Raw genomic sequence first — 19,426 nt, forward strand, 5'->3', positions numbered from 1 at the left:
CTTCGTGCTTCACCTGCGCAGTGACCCCCCTGTGAGCCACACAGACCTGCGGAGCGCTGCAGAGAGTCACGAGCCCATCTCTCCCCCGAGAGACGCTGGAGGAGCAGATGGACAGGGCAGTGTCATGTGGGTGTGATTGTGATCTCCATCCACCCAGCGCAACAGCGAGCCCCTGATCTCTGTGTGCAGCAGCTCTCCTTCCATCCACAGGGACTGACAACACCCCGCGTGTCTGATAATTACTAGAAACTAATTAGTCTGTCCATCTCATCTCATGTTACTCTAAGGCAGTGATTCTCAAACTTTTTGGACCAAGTACCACCCCTAATCCAACCAAAGCATCCAAGTACCACCTACATCATCATTTCATAGGAACCCCAGAAATTCTCAATGACCAACATGAGCGCGCGTGCACACACACTCACACATACATATAATAAATATTATAATAATAAACTTTATTTGATATAGCGCCTTTAAAGGTGGCTTCTCAAAGTGTTTTACAGAAAAAAAACAGTAACAACAACTAATACAAAAGTACAAAAGAGAGGGGTGAGCCTATTTAGTCGAGCAAAGCAGATGTGAATTAATTTTTTGAGCCTTGATACAATTCACAACAGAGTCTTTCTTTCAGGCATTTTCTTGACGGCAAAGATCTCGCGGTGGATGTTGCAATGCATCATTGCATGTTGCAATGCTCCATTAATTTCTGGAGCAACCTCTCTAACTCGTGCAACTACACCGTTATGTCTGCTTGTCTTTGCTCTAGCACCATCTGTACAAACTCCGACGCATTTTATCCAGTCCTCATGGGACGTACCCTCAAACTCGTATCTAACGTAAACGAGCAAATTGGCCAAATCGACTACAGACTCATCTAATTGCAGTGAAAAACATCTGCTCATCTTAACGCGCTCTATCAGTGTACTTTTGATATAATCCGCCATTTCAATAAGTGTCTTTCGGGGGGGCAGCAGGTCGAGCTGTTTAGCAGCTTTTTCTCCACACATAATACGTGTCAGCTCTTTTGCCAATGGTAAATAAGGTTCTTCAGAAATAGTGTAGGGCTTACCTGATTTAGCAATCCGCAAGCTTCCATTTCTCCGCGTTTCCGTTTTTATTTCCGTATTTATTTAAAGTGCATGGGAGCGAAACACAGAGACGCTCGGTGTATTTTTCTCAAATTAACTTAGAACAGTTCTTAAATATTTTTCTGTTATCTATCACGCTTTCCTGTGCTCACAAGATTACCTGCGTTCGTAGCACGTATTTCTATGCATTCCTGTTATTACAACGTTGGTATTGTTCCACAATCACGCACATTCTCCTTCCTCCCTAGTTGCTGGAGATACAGTAGGTTTTTAAAAATACAATTGGTCACTTGCATCCGTAGCACGCATTCCTATAGAGTGGTATAGAATTACAGAGTATCTGTTGTGTCCACTGAAGTATTAGCGCACACCGTATCTTAGTACATAAGCTGCGTATTCGACACGTATTAAAATACAAAATATGAAAACCCGTCCCGATTTTTCAGCGCACACAACACAGTTCCAGGGTCATTTGGCGTACCACCTAGCAGCACTCCGCGTACCACTGCCAGTACGCGTACCACAGTTTGAGAACCACTGCTCTAAGGGGTTGTGGAACCTGTTTCACACTCCCACCACTGTTTGTGTAAAGCAGTACTCCTGTGCTGATATGGAAACCCACTTTCTTGTCAACACCTCTGAGAAGTTAATCAGTCTGGATACAGTAAGTCCCTCCTGTATCTCCTGCAGCTGAGATTCACTGGTGTTCAGTGTGACGTTTTCAGGGTCGTCTGGTCACAACCAATTGGAATCTCAGGGCTGTACTCCTGAGAAAAGCCAGGATTTTGTCCTCAAGTCTTTTACAACAAAGGCATCCTAAAACACAAGCAAGTTCCCTCTTTTAGGAAGAGAACCACAAGCAAATGGAATCCTTAATACAAACACCTGTCACGCTCGTAAGCCCCTCCTCTTAAGGAGGCTCCAGCCCTTCCTAGTTTAGTGTTGATCTCCTGCACCTGCCTCCGGTTCCTGCCCCCCGTGCTGTACAAGCCAGGCGTTCCTGCCAGTCTGGGCTCAGCTGTGGAAGATGGACACCCGGAAGTCCAGGAGCGACTCAGCGGCACAGGCTTCATCACGGTGTCCTGATCTTCTGGGTCCGGGATGAGGGAGCGTCTGGCCCCGTGACCCCCTTTTATTCCCCCGACCCTCCGCCAGATCCCGCTCCGGCTTGTAACTCTGTTCGTCTGTCAGGATGGATCACCCGGTCTTGGACTATTGCTACACTCATGGATTCACCTCGGACTCCCTTGGACAGTTTGCCTTGGACACACCTCCCCCGAACACCAGCGCACCGTGGACACGCCCCTGTTTCCCTCCAGCCCCCTGCCTGCCTCTTTCCCCCTGTTTTCCTCACTCCTCCCCGGATTGTGGCGTCTGCCCAGGGTCCGGAAAGAGACGCGCTCGGCCGGCCGGTTTCCCTGCTGTGGCTCTTCTGCGTCAAAGGGGCCCTGCGTGTCGTCAGCGGCGTGGCCCTGCAGTTTGTAAGAGGGTCTCGGAGCCGGGGGTCCGCTCTTGGACGGTGACGGTTTCATCCGTGAGGGTCTGCTCATACCCCTTCTCCAACACTCCCTTGATTCTGGACACCCGCACCTGGTCACCCACATTGGAGTGAAAACTTGGGACGGTTTAATAATCATAATTCCTCACACTAACATAGCGCTTTTCTGGACACTCCACTCGAAGAGCTTCAGAGGTAATTATGATCCCCTCCACCCCCACCAGTGTGCAGCCCCACCTGGATGATGCGACGGCAGCCATAGTGCGCCAGAACGCTCCCCACACACCAGCTCTCAGTGGGGAGGAGAGCAGAGTGATGAAGCCAGTTCAGAGATCACCCTAGACTGTTCTCCAGCCCCTAAGGGAGTCGTCTGGTGGGACGGAGGCCGGAGATCGCTCACTAGCCGTGTGGGAGAACTGGGGTTAGAAGAGCAAACGAGATCAGTTAGGACCCCAGTGGAGCGGGAGGTGTTTCTGTGGGGCGGCGCCTCCACGTTCTTGTGTTGATAGTTCCGCTGAACCTCTCTACCGCCCCAGCCCCCACGTCGCTGGCCGGCACGAGATGTCCGGTCTTCTCGCGTTTGAGAGCACCTTGGGAGGTCCCGCTTAAGAAATTCCTCTCCCCTCGGCCGCTTGTGGCGTTGTGTAGGAGGAGCGCCCCTCTTGGGGAGTACACTTCGGGGGGAGAAGCCCCTCCAGAGGCTCAGCCCCTCCAGAGGCTCAGCCCCGGCGGATTTAGACAACGCGACTATCCATGTGGAGATGTCCCGGAGACCGCCGTTGAACTCGGAGTAGTCTCTCTCCCCTGTCCACCACGTCAGCCTGCCCCTGCCCGTCCATATCGGGCACCGGCGTCCTGGCTCTCTGCGGAGCTCGGCTAAGCCGGCCGATGGGACAGCCAGTCTGACCCAGGCTCACACCCCGGGATCACCAGACCATACCAGGGGTATAACACAGCGCGCTCAAACCCGCGGTGGCCACAATCGCCTACCCTCTGACGCAAATACGCACTTGTGTGCACATATTTCAGACATGAGGGGGCCGCGGAGGCGGAAATTTGGACCCAGAGACGCCGGACCACTCGGGAAGGCGGGGGCGGAACATCGCAACTCAGAACGACAGACCATTGGCACAGAAGGGGGCGGGACATCCAACACATAACGGGCGCCCATTGGTTGAAAAAGGGGGGCGTGGCACCTGTCAAAAAGTTTGATGGAAGGTGTTGCTTCTCCCTACTACAGTGTGTGATCTCCTGTCCCAGCCTGAGGAACAGACAGTGAGCCCGTCTCTCAATAATAATAATACAGTGTGTGATCTCCTGACCCAGCCTGAGGAACAGACAGTGAGCCCGTCTCTCAAAAATAATACAGTGTGTGATCTCCTGTCACAGCCTGAGGAACAGTGAGCCTGTCTCTCAATAATTATAATACAGTGTGTGACCTCATGTCCCAGCCTGAGGAACAGACAGTGAGCCTGTCTCTCAATAATAATAATACAGTGTGTGATCTCCTGTCCCAGCCTGAGGAACAGACAGTGAGCCCGTCTCTCAATAATAATAATACAGTGTGTGATCTCCTGTCCCAGCCTGAGGAACAGACAGTGAGCCTGTCTCTCAATAATAATAATACAGTGTGTGATCTCCTGTCCCAGCCTGAGGAACAGACAGTGAGACTGTCTCTCAATAATAATAATAATAATACAGTGTGTGATCTCCTGTCCCAGCCTGAGGAACAGACAGTGAGTCTGTCTCTCAATAATAATAATAATACAGTGTGAAAGAGCTCAAGGAGAGATCCCGTCGGTCCAGGACTGAGCGGAGGAGACACTAGCAGACCATGGAAAGGAGGCTGTGTGGTTGGAAGGCGATGGTCCTCAAACAGACCCTGGATCAGCAGCATCTCCTCGAGAGGCAGAGCAGAGCGAAGCTGACTGAGAAACATGTCTACACACCGCCGCGAGTGTAGTCCCAGCGCGTCACACGCCCACTCCACGCTGCGCCAGCAGCCCTGATCCACGTCCAGCAGGTGGTGAAGCTGTGTGACGTTGGCGCGGACCAGTCTGCTGGTAAAGTCCAAGGAGCGGTCCGGTTCTATGTCCATTCGTGGATTGTGTATTAATGGTTCTCTGAGTGTCCAGTATAGACTGGGCCACTCCTCTTCTCTCTGCACGCGCAGATGCTGCCAGGCCTCCAGGAGACTGCGCTGGAAAGGCAGCAGTGGAGACAGGTCAACCCTGCTGGTGTCCATCAGGAAGAGCACACAGTCGAGCCCGAGGTGTCCTGCTCGACGCAGCAGGGTGAAGGTCAGCTCCCTCCAGGACAGCGAGGCCGGGCTGATCAGCAGCTTCTGCACTGTCTGCAAGCGAAAGGTGTCCACCCGGCTCCAGATGTCGATGAGTCCTTGCCCTCCGTCCTCTCTGGGCAGATAGAGGACGCCCCTCCGCAGCCAGTGCAGTCCGTCCCAGAAGAAGTCGAGGAGCGTGGCCTGCAGCTCCTCGACCAGTCCGGCTGGTGGCTCCAGACACACCAAGCGATGCCACAACATCGAAGCCACCAGGGTGTTGACAATCAGAACCCGGCCTCTGTAGGAGATCTGGGGGAGCAGCCAGCGCCAGCGGTCCAGACGACCTTTCACTTTTTCAGGAAGCCCCTCCCAGTTCTTTTTCACGCTGGCCTCATCCCCCAGGTGCACCCCCAGGTATTTGAGTCCCCCTCTGATCCAGCTGAGCCTCTCTGGCAAGACTGGGGGACCCATCTCGCTCTACTCCCCCAGGAGTAGGGCGCTACTCTTGGCCCAGTTTACTTTGGCTGATGATAGCCGCTGGAAATCACTTAAAGTTGTCTGTAGCGCCCTGACATCCTGTTCTCCTCCGACCACGACCATGATGTCATCAGCGTACGCCGAGATCTTGACAGTGGAGTCGGGGCAGCCTGGGATGGACAGGCCCCTGATGACCCGGCGCAGCTGATGTAGCAGAGGCTCGATGGCAAGGGAGTAGAGCATTCCTGAGAGTGCACAGCCCTGTCGCCTCCCCTCCGCACTGGAAACGGAGCACTCAGCCCTCCGTTGACCTTTAGCACACTGAAGATGTCACTGTACAGCACCTGAATCATGGCAACAAAGACAGGGCTGAACCCGAAGGACCTCATGGTCCTCCACAAATATTGATGTTCAACCCTATCGAAGGCCTTTTCCTGGTCTAACGAAATGAGACCAGTGTCTAAACCCAATAGTCTGGAGGTGGCCAAAACATCTCGAATCAGAAATATGTTATCAAAGATTGACCTTCCGGGCACGCAGTACGATTGGTCGGAGTGCACCACAGACCCCAGCACCACCTTCAGCCTGTTGGCCAGAGCCTTGGACAGGATTTTATAATCCACACACAGCAGGGCAACAGGTCTCCAGTTCTTAATGTCACACAGGTCCCCTTTCTTGGGCAGCAGGGTGACAACAGCTCTCCTGCAACTCAGTGGCAGATCCCCCTGCTCCAGACTTTCCAAATATACATCGAGCAGGTCAGGACCCAGCACAGCCCAGAAGGCACGATAGAATTCGGCTGGCAGGCCATCGAGACCAGGGGTCTTGCCATTGCTCAAGCCACTGAGTGCGGTGGAGAGCTCCTCCAGGGAGAGAGGCCTCTCCAGCCCTGCCCTTTCCTCTTCGGGGACCTGTGGAAGGTCTTCAAGGAACCTGCGTGTGCGGACCGAGTCCTCACTAGCCTCGCTGGAGAAGAGCGCTTTATAGAACTGCACGGTCCTCTCCTGGATCTGCCCGGCCTCGTGCAGCTCCTGCCCTGTCTCCGAGCGCAGGCAGTGGATCTGCTGGCTCTGGCCCGGTTTCTTCTCTAGGCCGAAGAAATAGCGAGTCGGGGCGTCTACCTGTGATGCACTCTGAACCCTAGAATTTATTAGAGCTCCTTGTACTTTTGTGTCCAGAAGGCCAATGAGTGATTCTTTTTGGGTTTGGAGGTCATCAATTAGCCTCCTGTCTGCACGACACTCCAGAGCCTGGTGGAGCTCCAGAATGTCTCTCTCCAGAGCCTTCATGGACTCACGGATACCTCTCGTGACACTTCCAGTGTACTGCTGGCAGAACTGGCGAATCTGCACCTTGCCAATATCCCACCACTGCCTCAGGGAGACAAAGTGGGCTTTCTGACTCCTCCACTGCTGCCAGAAGAACACGAGGCAGTCGCAGAAGTGAGCATCGTCAAGCAGCTGGGTATTAAAGTGCCAGTAGGCACTGCGGGACCTCACTGATGGCACAGCGACTGTGCAGACAGTGAGACAGTGGTCCGACAGGCCCACTGGACAGATGGAGCACTGCTTGACGATGCTGTAATGATGTTTACGGCAGTAGAATCGGTCTAGCCTGGCCAGAGAGAGGGTATTCCCCCCTGACCTGGGCCCAGGTGTACTGCCTCGTGTCCCCATGACATCTCCTCCAGATGTCAGTGAGGTCAGACTTGACGAGGATCCTGCGCAGCTCCCTGGCCGACGGGCCATGTGGCTCTGCGTGATTCCTGTCCAGTGTGCTGCTCTCTGTGCAGTTGAAATCCCCCCCCAGGAAGACCAGCTCTTCAGGCTGGCAGGTCGCCAGTGCAGTCTCAAGCTCCCTGAAGAGGGTGACCCTCTCCCCGCCGTCGGTGGGTGCGTAAACGTTAATAAAAACAAAGGTTTTCTTTCCGATAACTACTCGCACATATAGCAGACGACCCTTCACCACCTCCTGGATGGCGATAGAGAGGGGCTTGAACCCCACAGAGAACAGCGCCGCGACCCCCGCGCTCACAGGGGACCCGTGACTGTACACGATGTCCCCCTGCCACTCCGCTGCCAGGCGACGATGTTGGAGCTGTCGGTGTGGGTCTCCTGCAGGAAAGTCACCTGCAGGTTCTTTTCTTTGATAATCTCCAACACCGCAGCTCGCTTCAAAGCCCTCCGGCACCCATCGGTGTTCAAACTCCCTATTCTAATGTCGCCCATATTTGCGGAAAAGAAAAAAAGAAAAAACATAAAACACGAACAGACATGAAGCACACAGACGGATAGTGATGTGACGTGAGGGACAGGACTCATTCGTGCTGAGGTGCGTTCCGCGGTCCTGCCCTGATCTTACCTAATAGGCTCTTCAGACGCCATCTCTCCTGATCACTGAAGTCATTCGCACCCGAGCCCCTCTTTCAGATGGCGCGTCGCGGAGAGGACAAAGAGCTTTTGTTCCCCTCTTACCTTTCGTCTTCTCCAAGAACTCCCTGCTGCTCTGGAAACTGCAGCCTCCTCTGCAGCTCTGCCGGGCCGAGGAGCCCGAGGCGAGAGAGGAGTCGGTGAAGCCGCCCTCGTCGTCGCTCCCGGACTACGAGTGGACACTCCAGCACGTCCTCACTCTTCCGGTGTCGGAGTCACTCGCGGCCCCCGGGCTCCACCGAGGTCTCTGTGCTGCGCTTCTTCTGCACTGCACTCTGCACAGATTTTTTCGTGCACTTTCTCCGTGGTGTCTTAAAACCATCGTCTATTTTTCCAGATGATAATTCATTTCCTCCCCACACCGTGTCAACAGTTTTTGGTGGCGCTTGAGAAGCGTTTTCTGTCGGTGTCACTACCTGCTCTCTCTCTCCCTGACTCTCCTGAGCAGCGCTCATCTCTCCGCCAGCGCTCGTCTCTTGTTCTCCGGTGTGGGGGGCTCCCTGCTCTTCTGAGGGCTGCGGTGGTCCACTCTTTACTGTCTGCTCTCCTGCTTGGGACGCCACCGGCTCGGGCTCACCTGCTCCCTCCAGCGATCTCCTCTCCTGCACCCCGGCCGTGGGCTCTGTCTCCCCGCTGCCTCCCTGCGCTGCTCCGCTCCCCGCTGCCTGACGCTGTCGGCTGGGCTCCTGTGCGCCCTGGGGCTGAGGCTCTCTGCCCTTCTCGTCCTCCACCTCCGGGCAGTTCTTCACCACATGCCCTTCGCTCCCACACCTGAAGCACTTCATAGATTCCGAAGTCACGAATACAACGTAGTCACAGCTGTCAATCCGAAATTTAAGGGCCACATTGATCTCTTCCGTGGGGTTTTTTAGGATGACGTAGACTTGTCTCCGGAAAGAGACGACGTGCTTCAGCTGCGGTGCCCTGCAGCCCAGAGGGGCCCTCCTGATCGGAGAGACCACCTGTCCGTACCGGGACAGCTCCCTCTCCAGCAGCTCGTTCCTCAAGAACGGAGGCACGTTGGACAGGGTAATCTTTCGAGCCGGGCCGCGAGAGGCAGTACCGGGGTGAAGGTGCCGTCCAGGACGACTCCCTTCTCCACCAGGGTGTTTGCCAAATCGGTAGACTGCAGGAAAATGACTATCCCTCCACTCATGCGGGAAGCGGACCTGATGTTCCTGCAGCCCACGACCTCCCCGACCGCAAGAACGCACCTCTCAAGCGGACAGAACTCCGCAGGGGAGATTTTCACATCATGGCGTCGAGTTAGTTTCTCAAAGGAGAGGTCTGGAGGATCAGAGCCTCCAGAACCAGCCATGATGAGAAAATAAACCTCGCTTTTCCCAAAAAAAAGACAGAAAAACACAAAACCAGTGAAGAAACACCGCCACATGATCAAACCCACCGAAACTCCGCCCACTCACTCCCTCAGTCTCGCGAGAAACACACAGAGAGAGAGGGGGGTTCATACAGACACTGACTGGACACTGCAGTACATTAACACTGCACTGAGAGAGAGAGGGGTTAATACAGACACACTGACTGGACACTCCAGTACAGATGCAGCCATTCAAAATGGGTGAGGTATTTCGCGGCATACCGCGGTGGGCGTGTCAAACTATCACGCAGTATCACGCGGTATCACGTGTGTCACCTGTGTCACGTGACTAACTATCCGGCGTCGCCTTGTAAAACCGCCAGGGGGAGCTTAACCTCTCATGTACAGCATTTGAGCCTTTAATTTTGAACTGTGTATTACAGCATGTTAATCATCAGTCATTAAAATGTTGGTATATATTATGAAAGCAAGATTGCTCAGTTGGACAAAAGTACACAACCTACCTTCATCAGAAATATTTATGCATCAAAGCCTTTACTGAAGATATTACTAATAGTATTGATAATGGATGACTTTGGACAAGCTGTATACTCAAAGTATAATTTCTTTAGCACATTTGTACAAGCACTTGGAATCTGTCCAAGCCATACTTTGTCAGGCATTTTGTTTTACTTCAACGGGGCATAAAAACTTCCTTGCTTTTAACAGGGCGTTTCATAATTTCTAGCTACGAAAATGATTTAAAATGCGACACCTATCATTCAACTAGAGCTTAAAATATCACAAGGAAAAATACACACCGGTATTCCATTTCTCCCTAAACATTGTAAGCTTCGAAGTCTTTAACTAACGTGATACCGGAGTCAACCAGCATACTTTTAGAATTTGATTAAAAGGGAATATAATATGGAATCGCGTATCTAAAGAATTTAATAACGGTATGATTATATCCGTGTACTGCGGCAGGGCTGTGTAAGGCTGTTTCGCCTGCCTGATCATGCGAGCTGTCTTGTAGCCTACTGGTCTAGGTGCGTGACTACCAGCTGGCAGGTTGTGTGTTCGAATCCAGCTGGTGCTGGACTTTTCATTTTCATTTTTATTTATTTATTTTTTAATCGCGTAACATAAACATATTACCGTATGCAAACTGTACTGTATACAGTATGTATATGTATATTTAATGTCTTAACTGTGCCCGTTTAATTGAATTTAAAAAAATTATTTAACACGAACATTAAGCTGTTTACATCTTCCGCCTGAGAACAGTCACCCGTTGCTACCCAACGCAGAATGGTGATTGGCTGACACCATCTGACACCCCTCTGATTGGAGAAAAAAGACGTGCTGGTGTGCTATACCAGGAAGAGGATTTCTTTCAATTCTAAACGTGTATTTTAAAAGTTTAAGAAGTAAAAACCTTACAGCGTACACAGATTTCTAAACTGATCAGGATCGTTATCTTTGTCTCATGCATAATAATGTTCACCGCTCTGTCCAGCAAATTAATAATAAACTTTATTTTATATAGCTTTTTAAACGAATAAGTAATTAGATTGCTCATAAACCTAATCACTTGCTTTTTCTTTTTATTTATGCTCAGATTTCAACTATAGATCGTATTATTAATAACCATAATAACAACCAACCAACAAAAACAACCATATAAACATAATGGTGGTGCTGGACCTTCCAGTTTTATTTATTTATTTTTTAATCGCGTAACATAAACATATTACCGTATGCAAACTGTACTGTATACAATATGTATATGTATATTTAATGTCTTTACTGTGCCCGTTTAAGTATTGAATATTCATATCTAATTTTACCACTGAAGGGAAATCTTAACATAAACATACAGTATATGGCTGGTCTCGGTACTTTAAAGAAAAAAATACGCACCAGTATTCCATTTCTCCCTAAACATTGTAAGCTTCGAATGAAACCACTAAATAAAGACATAAATATAGAAATCTTAAGATTTGTTTTATTTAATGTTGGTAGCAGGATGAACTGTCAGAGTGTATATTTTGTCGCAAAGTTGCTACAAGATGTTAACAGTGAAAAAGGTATTTAGAAATGAGTTATTTCAAGATGAAAAAGAAAACATACACGAAACATGGTTTCATTACGACCAGAATCGGTCTTGAGATATTTTTAACTTGATTTACAGTATTTGAGAGGTATGTCTTAACACCGATACTACAGTGCTTAAGTACTGCTCACGTATATGTGTCTAGGTTTATATTATGCATTTCATACGGTCAAATTACTTTTGAACAACTAATAAGAAGCGCCAAACGGTATGCGTTTTAGTTTCGTTTTGTGCTGGAACCCGTGGATTGATTAGAGATATCAAGTACATACAAGTCATTTTTTAAATGTTGTAGTTCGTCTTGAAAAAATGTTACGAGTACATCATCTATCAACAATTACACAGGTTCTGTTTCCATATTGCGGATTTTGGTTAGGTACAGTATTATCAAATCCAGTGGCGCTGTGTGTTACTTTACTGAGTCCCAATCTGTGATTGAAACCTGTAAAACCGGTTTAATTCGTCACAGCCAGCACTCTTCAGGTGTGAGGGTCTTCTGCTCAGAATGAAACGCTAAAATGTTTGTGTATATTCTAATGGTAGTGGGGGCAGGGTGTGTGGGAACAGGTTTGTTCTTCACACCTGAAACATTTTCTCTGAAAGGATTTTCTTCGAAGTTTAACCGATCTTGTTACAGCATGTTACAGTTTACTATTATTAACCATATTAATTTTAAGTGCTTAATGTAAAATCTTGTAAAAATATATTTTCATTGTTCAAATATACATTAATATACATTAAGTCTGACTATCATATAATAAGTTAAATACAAAACTAAAGAAAAAATAGGGTTAAATATAATTCAAAATATTTTGCTAACAATGTTAACTGTTTATGAATAATAAAATGTATTAACTAAGGAGTAGGATGGCACAGTTGTTAGTATGTTTTTTGTTTTGTTTCTTTTTCATAAATACAACAGTAGTACCTGATGTCTCAGTGGCTTTCAAAATTAAATTATGCATGCAAACCTGTGAACTAGAAAGATAACTAAGATTTTAATACTAATTAAATGACCGCGGGCACTTCCCACCCCCCTACATTCTCAGAGTAGAACAGACTAACCTTCTCCACCCCCCACGGACAGGAAAAGTGCCCACAGGCACTTAAACTTAATATGGTCAGTAACGGTAAACAGTAACATGGTAAGAAGGAGCACGTACAAACGTTTTCGAAATAACCACATGTAAGACTCTGATCCTAAAAATGTTTAGGGAGAAAGTGGAATACTGGTGTGCTTCCAGAAGAATCAGTATGGCTCAGAGATTAAATAAAACTTCACAGACATTAACGAAGAGCATAACGCGTGTACTGTATACACTGCAAGTACAACCCAACTCTCTGCAGGAGTGCTGGCTGTGACGAATTGAACCGGTTTCACGGGTATTTTCAAAGTAGGAGGCGAGATTTCCAGCGAAAGACACCCCCCCTCAAAAACCCAGTAAATACAGTACTTACTAGTTAAAGGCTAGGCTCCCGACTACGGCGAAAGGAACCCTTCTTTCATTAGAAGACAATGAACATATTTTAGCCCTGAATGAATTAATAGCAAACATGGTTTACATAAAAGACATTTTTCCAAGAAAGTTTAGCCTTTGTCACTAATGAAACCACTAAATAAAGACATAAATAGAAAAATCTTAAGATTTTTAAAATACATGACTTTGCTAAAATTTATTTGAAAATAAAAACAATTACAACCGCCAGGGGAGAGAGAGAACAGGGGAGGGATGTTGGTTTTGCATAAGGGGCGGGGCTATGGAAAGTAGGTATGTTTGGGAATGTGTAGTTACATGTTCTGGCTGTTTGTGAATTATCGTTGTTGAGTATGGAGTGTTGAGGTATTGATTTTGTGTAATGCTTTATGTTGAAAATTGAGGTGGATTTTGTTTATAATAAACAGGATAAACTGGGATGGGAGGAAGGTTTGGTTTTGCATAAGGGGCGGGATTATGATAATTGGAGGACTTTGCGAGTGTAAAATGGTTTGATTATTTGATTTTGTATTGTGGTTGTTATCTATGTTTTTGGTTGGTATTATGTTTATATGGTTGTTTTTGTTGGTTGGTTGTTATTATGGTTATTAATAATACGATCTATAGTTGAAATCTGAGCATAAATAAAAAGAAAAAGCAAGTGATTAGGTTTATGAGCAATCTAATTACTTATTCGTTTAAAAAGCTATATAAAATAAAGTTTATTATTAATTTGCTGGACAGAGCGGTGAACATTATTATGCATGAGACAAAGATAACGATCCTGATCAGTTTAGAAATCTGTGTACGCTGTAAGGTTTTTACTTCTTAAACTTTTAAAATACACGTTTAGAATTGAAAGAAATCCTCTTCCTGGTATAGCACACCAGCACGTCTTTTTTCTCCAATCAGAGGGGTGTCAGATGGTGTCAGCCAATCACCATTCTGCGTTGGGTAGCAACGGGTGACTGTTCTCAGGCGGAACATGTAAACAGCTTAATGTTCGTGTTAAATATTTTTTTTAAATTCAATTAAACGGGCACAGTTAAGACATTAAATATACATATACATACTGTATACAGTACAGTTTGCATACGGTAATATGTTTATGTTACGCGATTAAAAAATAAATAAATAAAAATGAAAAGTCCAGCACCAGCTGGATTCGAACACACAACCTGCCAGCTGGTAGTCACGCACCTAGACCAGTAGGCTACAAGACAGCTCGCATGATCAGGCAGGCGAAACAGCCTTACACAGCCCTGCCGCAGTACACGGATATAATCATACCGTTATTAAATTCTTTAGATACGCGATTCCATATTATATTCCCTTTTAATCAAATTCTAAAAGTATGCTTGTTGACTCCGGTATCACGTTAGTTAAAGACTTCGAAGCTTACAATGTTTAGGGAGAAATGGAATACTGGTGCGTATTTTTTTCTTTAAAGTACCAAGACCAGCCATATACTGTATGTTTACGTTCCAAAATTAATATCGTTTATGGCCTTCACACGCGTTACAGTATGCTCCTATTCTTTTTATGCTCAGCTACTAAGATTTCCCTTCAGTGGTAAAATTCAATATCTACAACGGGCACAGTAAAGACGTTTACAGTACAGTAAGTCTTTCTACGACAGACCAACGGACCACGAGTGCCCCTGTCGGTCAACCAATCACGTACCGCGGTACCGCGTGTCATCTTACCTGCGGTATCTGTACTGCGGTGTCTTTACCGCGCACTTTGAATGGCTGCATCTGTACATGAACACTGCACTGAGAGAGAGAGGGGTTCATACAGACACACTGACTGGACACTCCAGTACATTAACACTGCACTGAGAGAGAGAGGGGTTAAGACAGACACAGTGACTGGACACTCCAGTACATTAACACTGACCTGAGAGAGAGAGAGGGGTTAATATAGATGGAGTGAGAGAGAACCTTTATTTCTCTGGTTATGATCCTGCGCGTGTTTCTGGTGTGGGTGGCGGGTGGTAATGACTAACAGTAGAGAGAGGCGTGTCTCACTGCGGTGGCACACCTGATGGCAGCCCCCTGTCTGGGCAGCAGCGCGCCGAGAGTACAGACGAACCGCAGACGTGCAGCTCAGCTCCGCCACAGTGAAACAGGACGAGGCAGTTGTCCTGTGGCCTCAACCAGCTTGTGTCTCTTGAAAGCAGGAGATTCATAGTGAGGCTGGAGGTGAGTCTGACAGTAAGAGGCCAGACACACCAGACAGGATTTCACAGCTCCCCTCTTTCTCCCAGTGCAGACATCACACAGCACATCTCCAGTGCCAGCAGGACTGTGAGCAGGAGGAGGGCCACTGAGCCCTGTCTCCTTCAGTTTCTCCACCACTTCAGCCAGGATGGTGTTTCTGTGAAGATCAGGTCTTGGGGTGAAGGTCTGTCTGCACTGGGGGCAGCTGTAGATCCCAGTCTGATCTTCCTGATCCCAGCAGTTCTTAATACAGCCCTTACAGTAACTGTGTCCACAGAGCAGAGTCACTGGATCCTTCAGCAAATCCAGACACACTGAGCAGCTGAACTGGTCCTGAGAAACTGAAATACTGCCTTCTGCCATTTGTCTGACAAGTAGAAACTGCACAGAGAGGAGCAGTAGAGACGGAGCTGCAGTGAGGCTGTTTCTAGTGAAACGAAACTGATCTCTGAGTTTCACTTCCTGGATCTGCACAGAGCTGCAGGGGTGTGATTATTAGGGGGTGTGGTTGCTAGGGGTGTGATTAGGGTTGTCAGGGGGTGTGGTGAAACAGGACGCGGCACACGCGCTCAAACAGCAGCGAGGGACACGCGTGACGAAACGAGCCGAGAGGAAGTCGAGGAGTCTGGGACGTGTCACCATCCCCACCCCTCCTCTAGGGGGCGCTCCGGTCCTCTCCGATGTCCCCTGGTGACGGGCCCCTGCCCCCAGTCCTGCCCCTCCCGCTGTTCCGGGCTCAGCACTGGGAAGACCCGCCTGCCAGCAGCTCCAGGAGAGCCCCGACGGCACGGCTTCACCCCGACTTCACCCTGACCCCTGACCCGGGGCTCGCAGCGCCTGGTTCGAGTCCCTGTCCCTGCCCCGGATCCCCTTCCGGATCGGAACCCGTCTGTCTCGGATGGACCCCCGGCTCCTGTTTCAATAAGTTTGAAACATTTATTTTCATTCTCTAGGAATCTGAAAAGTGCAAAAGCAAGTGAACGTTTGTTCTATGTAAAAAATAATTTTCTAATATAATTTCCTTCATCACCTCTGGCGGTTAATTGTTTTTTTTCTGATTGTGTCTTTTTCCTCTTGTACTGGTCTCTGCTCCTCTAGTATTAGTTGTATCTGTAAATTCTTTAAACACTGAATCATTTAAAAAAAAACAACGAAACCAGCCCTGCTCAAACTCCTCAACCTCATCATGACAGCTGGATGTTTCCCTGTGGCCTGGAACCAAGGACTGATCACGCCCATCTGTAAGAGTGGAGACAGACTCCATCCCAACAACTACCGGGGCATCTGTGTGAACAGTAACCTGGGGAAGGTATTCTGCAGTATCCTGAACACATGAATACTGGCCTTCCTTACTGAACACAGTGTCCTGAGCAAGAGTCAGATTGGCTTCTTGCCAGATCACCGCACATCTGATCACATTTACACCCTACACACACTGATAGACAAACACGTCCACCAGAAACACAAAGGAAACATTTTGGCTGCTTTGTCGATTTCGAAAAAGCATTTGACTCGATTTGGTGTGAAGGACTCTTTTACAAAGCCCTCCAAAGTGGTGTAGAAGACAAACTCCACAACGTCAATGTGCTCAGAGAACAAATCCCAATCAGATCTTATGATGTTGGCACAGCTTTGCACCACATGCATATTATATTTGGAAGAAAAAAGATAAAATAATAATAGTAATTGCTGACACTTATATAGCGCTTTTCTGGACACTCCACTCAAAGCTCTTTACAGGTCATGGGGATCCCCTCCACCACCACCAGTGTGCAGCCCCACCTGGATGATGCACCAGTACACTCACCACACACCAGCTCTCAGTGGGGAGGAGAGCAGAGGGAAGCCAGTTCAGAGAGGTTGGTTATTAGGAGGCCATGATTGGTAAGGGCCAATAGGAAATTTTGCCAGGACACCCCTACTCTTTTCGAGAAACACCCTGGGATTTTTAATGACCACAGAGAGTCAGGACCTCGTTTTTACGTCACATCCGAAGGACGGCGCCTGTTTTACACTATAGTGTCTCCATCACTATACTGGGGCATCAGGACCCGCACAGAGCGCAGGGAGAGAGCGCCCCCTGCTGGCCCCACTCACACCTCTCCCAGGAGTCTCCCCTCCAGGTACTGGCCAGGCTCCCCCTGCTGGGCTCCAGTGGGCTGGGAGCTGGGAGAGAGCGCCCCCTGCTGGGCTCCAGTGGGCTGCCAGTTGTGAGCTGCAGAGTAACCTGGCTGCTGTCCAGATCAAAACGTGCCAAACCTTTGGAAAGAACTAATAATGCAATTGGAGACTTGTCGATTGAGGTAATACGGCACATCTTGAGAGCTACATAGCTCAGTAGCTACGGCGAGCAATGAAGAGATTCGGAGCACCTAAAAGCTGTTTTTGCAGAGGTACATCCCCTTCCACCCAAACCCACCCGTTTGGACATAACTTCTACAGAGGAGACAGCTCTAAAGTCAGGACTCCGCGACCCGGCAGTGGTGTTTTGTGGCTGTAAGTGACTGAACACGCGGTCTCAGAAGTGGTGAAAAGACCGACCCCCGACTAACGCCAAGCGTCCGCACGTCAGTACAAGACTTGGACTTGCGAAAGCATTTTTTGCTGAGGGACAGAATCAGAGAATGTGGGGGCAGGAAGGAGGTGATGTGATGGTCAGGGGTGCTGCAGCAGAACCTTGAACTTGAACTTGAACTTTACTGCCATATGTAACCGGTACTGGTCCAATGGAATTCTTACTGACAGGAAGTCTCTCGATTGTAAAACAAGTGTAAAAAACAAAACAAAGTGCAGACAGTGCATCAAGACAATATACAAACAAACAACAGACAATGTGCAAGTAAACATGTAGACAGTTTGAATGTAAACAATACAGACGTGTAAACAATGACTGGAGATGTGCGATAGGTAAGGAATCACAATGAGGTAGATGGTGATGGTGTAGGTGTGGCCCGAGGGGGATGGCTAAATGTGTTCGCCAGTCTCACTGCTTGTGGATAGAAGCTATTGAAGAATCTGGTGGTCAGTGTCCGTATGCTCTTGTATCTCTTGCCTGAGGGCAGTGGGGTGAAGAGCTCATGCCCGGGGTGGTGACTGTCCTCTGTGATGGCCAGAATTCTACCACGGCAGCGGTCCTCATAGAGCTGTTTAATCTCGGTGAGACCGCAGCCGATGATCTTCTGGGCCATATTGACCATTCTCTGCAGTGCCTTTCTTTCTCGCGAAGAGGTGTTGCCATATCACACGGTGATCCCGTTGGTGAGGACGCTCTCGATGGTGCAGCGGTAGAAGTTCACCAACACATGTACTGGCATCCCCCATCGCTTGAGGCACCTCAAGAAATAGAGGCGCTGCTGAGCCTTCTTCATGATAGAGTCAGTGTTCACAGTCCAGGTTAGATCTTTAGAGGTGTGAATTCCCAAAAACCTAAAGCTGGCGACTGTTTCCACTTCCGTTCCATCAATACTGAGTGGGCTGTGAGTGTGTGGCCTGTGTCTCCGAAAGTCCACTATTAGCTCTTTCGTTTTCTTTACGTCCAAGTCCAGGTTATTGCTATGACACCACCTAAGCAGCTGTACGACTTCATCCCTGTAAGTGGACTCGTCATCATCACTGATCAGTCCTATTATAGTGGTGTCATCAGCAAACTTAATGATGCGGTTGTTGCTGTGTCTTGCTGTGCAGTCGTGAGTAAATAGGGAGTACAACCTTGGACTCAGACAGCAGCCTTGTGGGGTTCCAGTGCTCAGGGTGAGTGGTGTTGATGTTTTATTGCCTATCCGCACCACCTGTGGTCTCTCGATAAGAAAGTCCAGCAGCCAGTTGCAGACAGAGGTGCACAGACCTAATCCCCTGAGCTTTGTCACCAGTTGACTGGGTATGATGGAATTGAATGCTGAACTGTAGTCCACAAACAGCATTCTCACATACGAGTTCTTAGTGTCCAGGTGTTCCAAGGCTGTATGCAGAGCCAGGGAGACAGCATCATCCACTGATGTGTTGTTCTGGTAGGCGAACTGCAAGGGGTCCAGGGACTCCGTGATGGAGGAGTTGATGTGTGACAACACCAGCTTCTCCAGACATTTCATCACCACAGATGTTAATGGTGGTGATGAAACACCACCAACATTGTTTTTACCACATTGTAGTCATAGAGAAATTTTAGTCAAGCGGTTTAATTTATGTGCATAATAAAATGTATTTCTAAGAAAATATGTAACAACTCTAAGTTCGATTCTCATTTTGTCAACAGTGTTTTCCCGCGGTACAGCGCTGCGTCACGAAGCGAACAAAGTGAAATATTTCAGATGCGGTCGGAGAGGGCGGTACTGAGAGTCCTGAACTGGACGTTTCTCAGGTTGTTCTGAGAGTCTGGACACGGCTAGGATTAAAACAAAAGTTGAACAAGTAACGAATTGTAGCGCGTTTTGTTCCAATACAGAGGAACTAAAATAAGCGAAATGAAATATATTTATTTTTCTGTACATGCCAAAGTTTCAAAAAGAATCCCTCAGATAAT

The 19,426-nt window shown here is 48.3% G+C and overlaps 1 protein-coding gene across 1 annotated transcript in view; it reads right to left on the reverse strand.

The window, feature by feature from the left end:
* Positions 1 to 19,426, reverse strand: part of LOC148659615 (uncharacterized) — a 41,263-nt gene that overhangs the window by 21,618 nt on the left and 219 nt on the right. The gene's annotated exons all lie outside the window — the stretch shown is intronic.

Source organism: Lepisosteus platostomus, chromosome 6 (assembly GCF_059453375.1).
Source record: "Lepisosteus platostomus isolate fLepPlt1 chromosome 6, fLepPlt1.hap1, whole genome shotgun sequence".
NCBI classification, from domain to species: domain Eukaryota; kingdom Metazoa; phylum Chordata; class Actinopteri; order Semionotiformes; family Lepisosteidae; genus Lepisosteus; species Lepisosteus platostomus.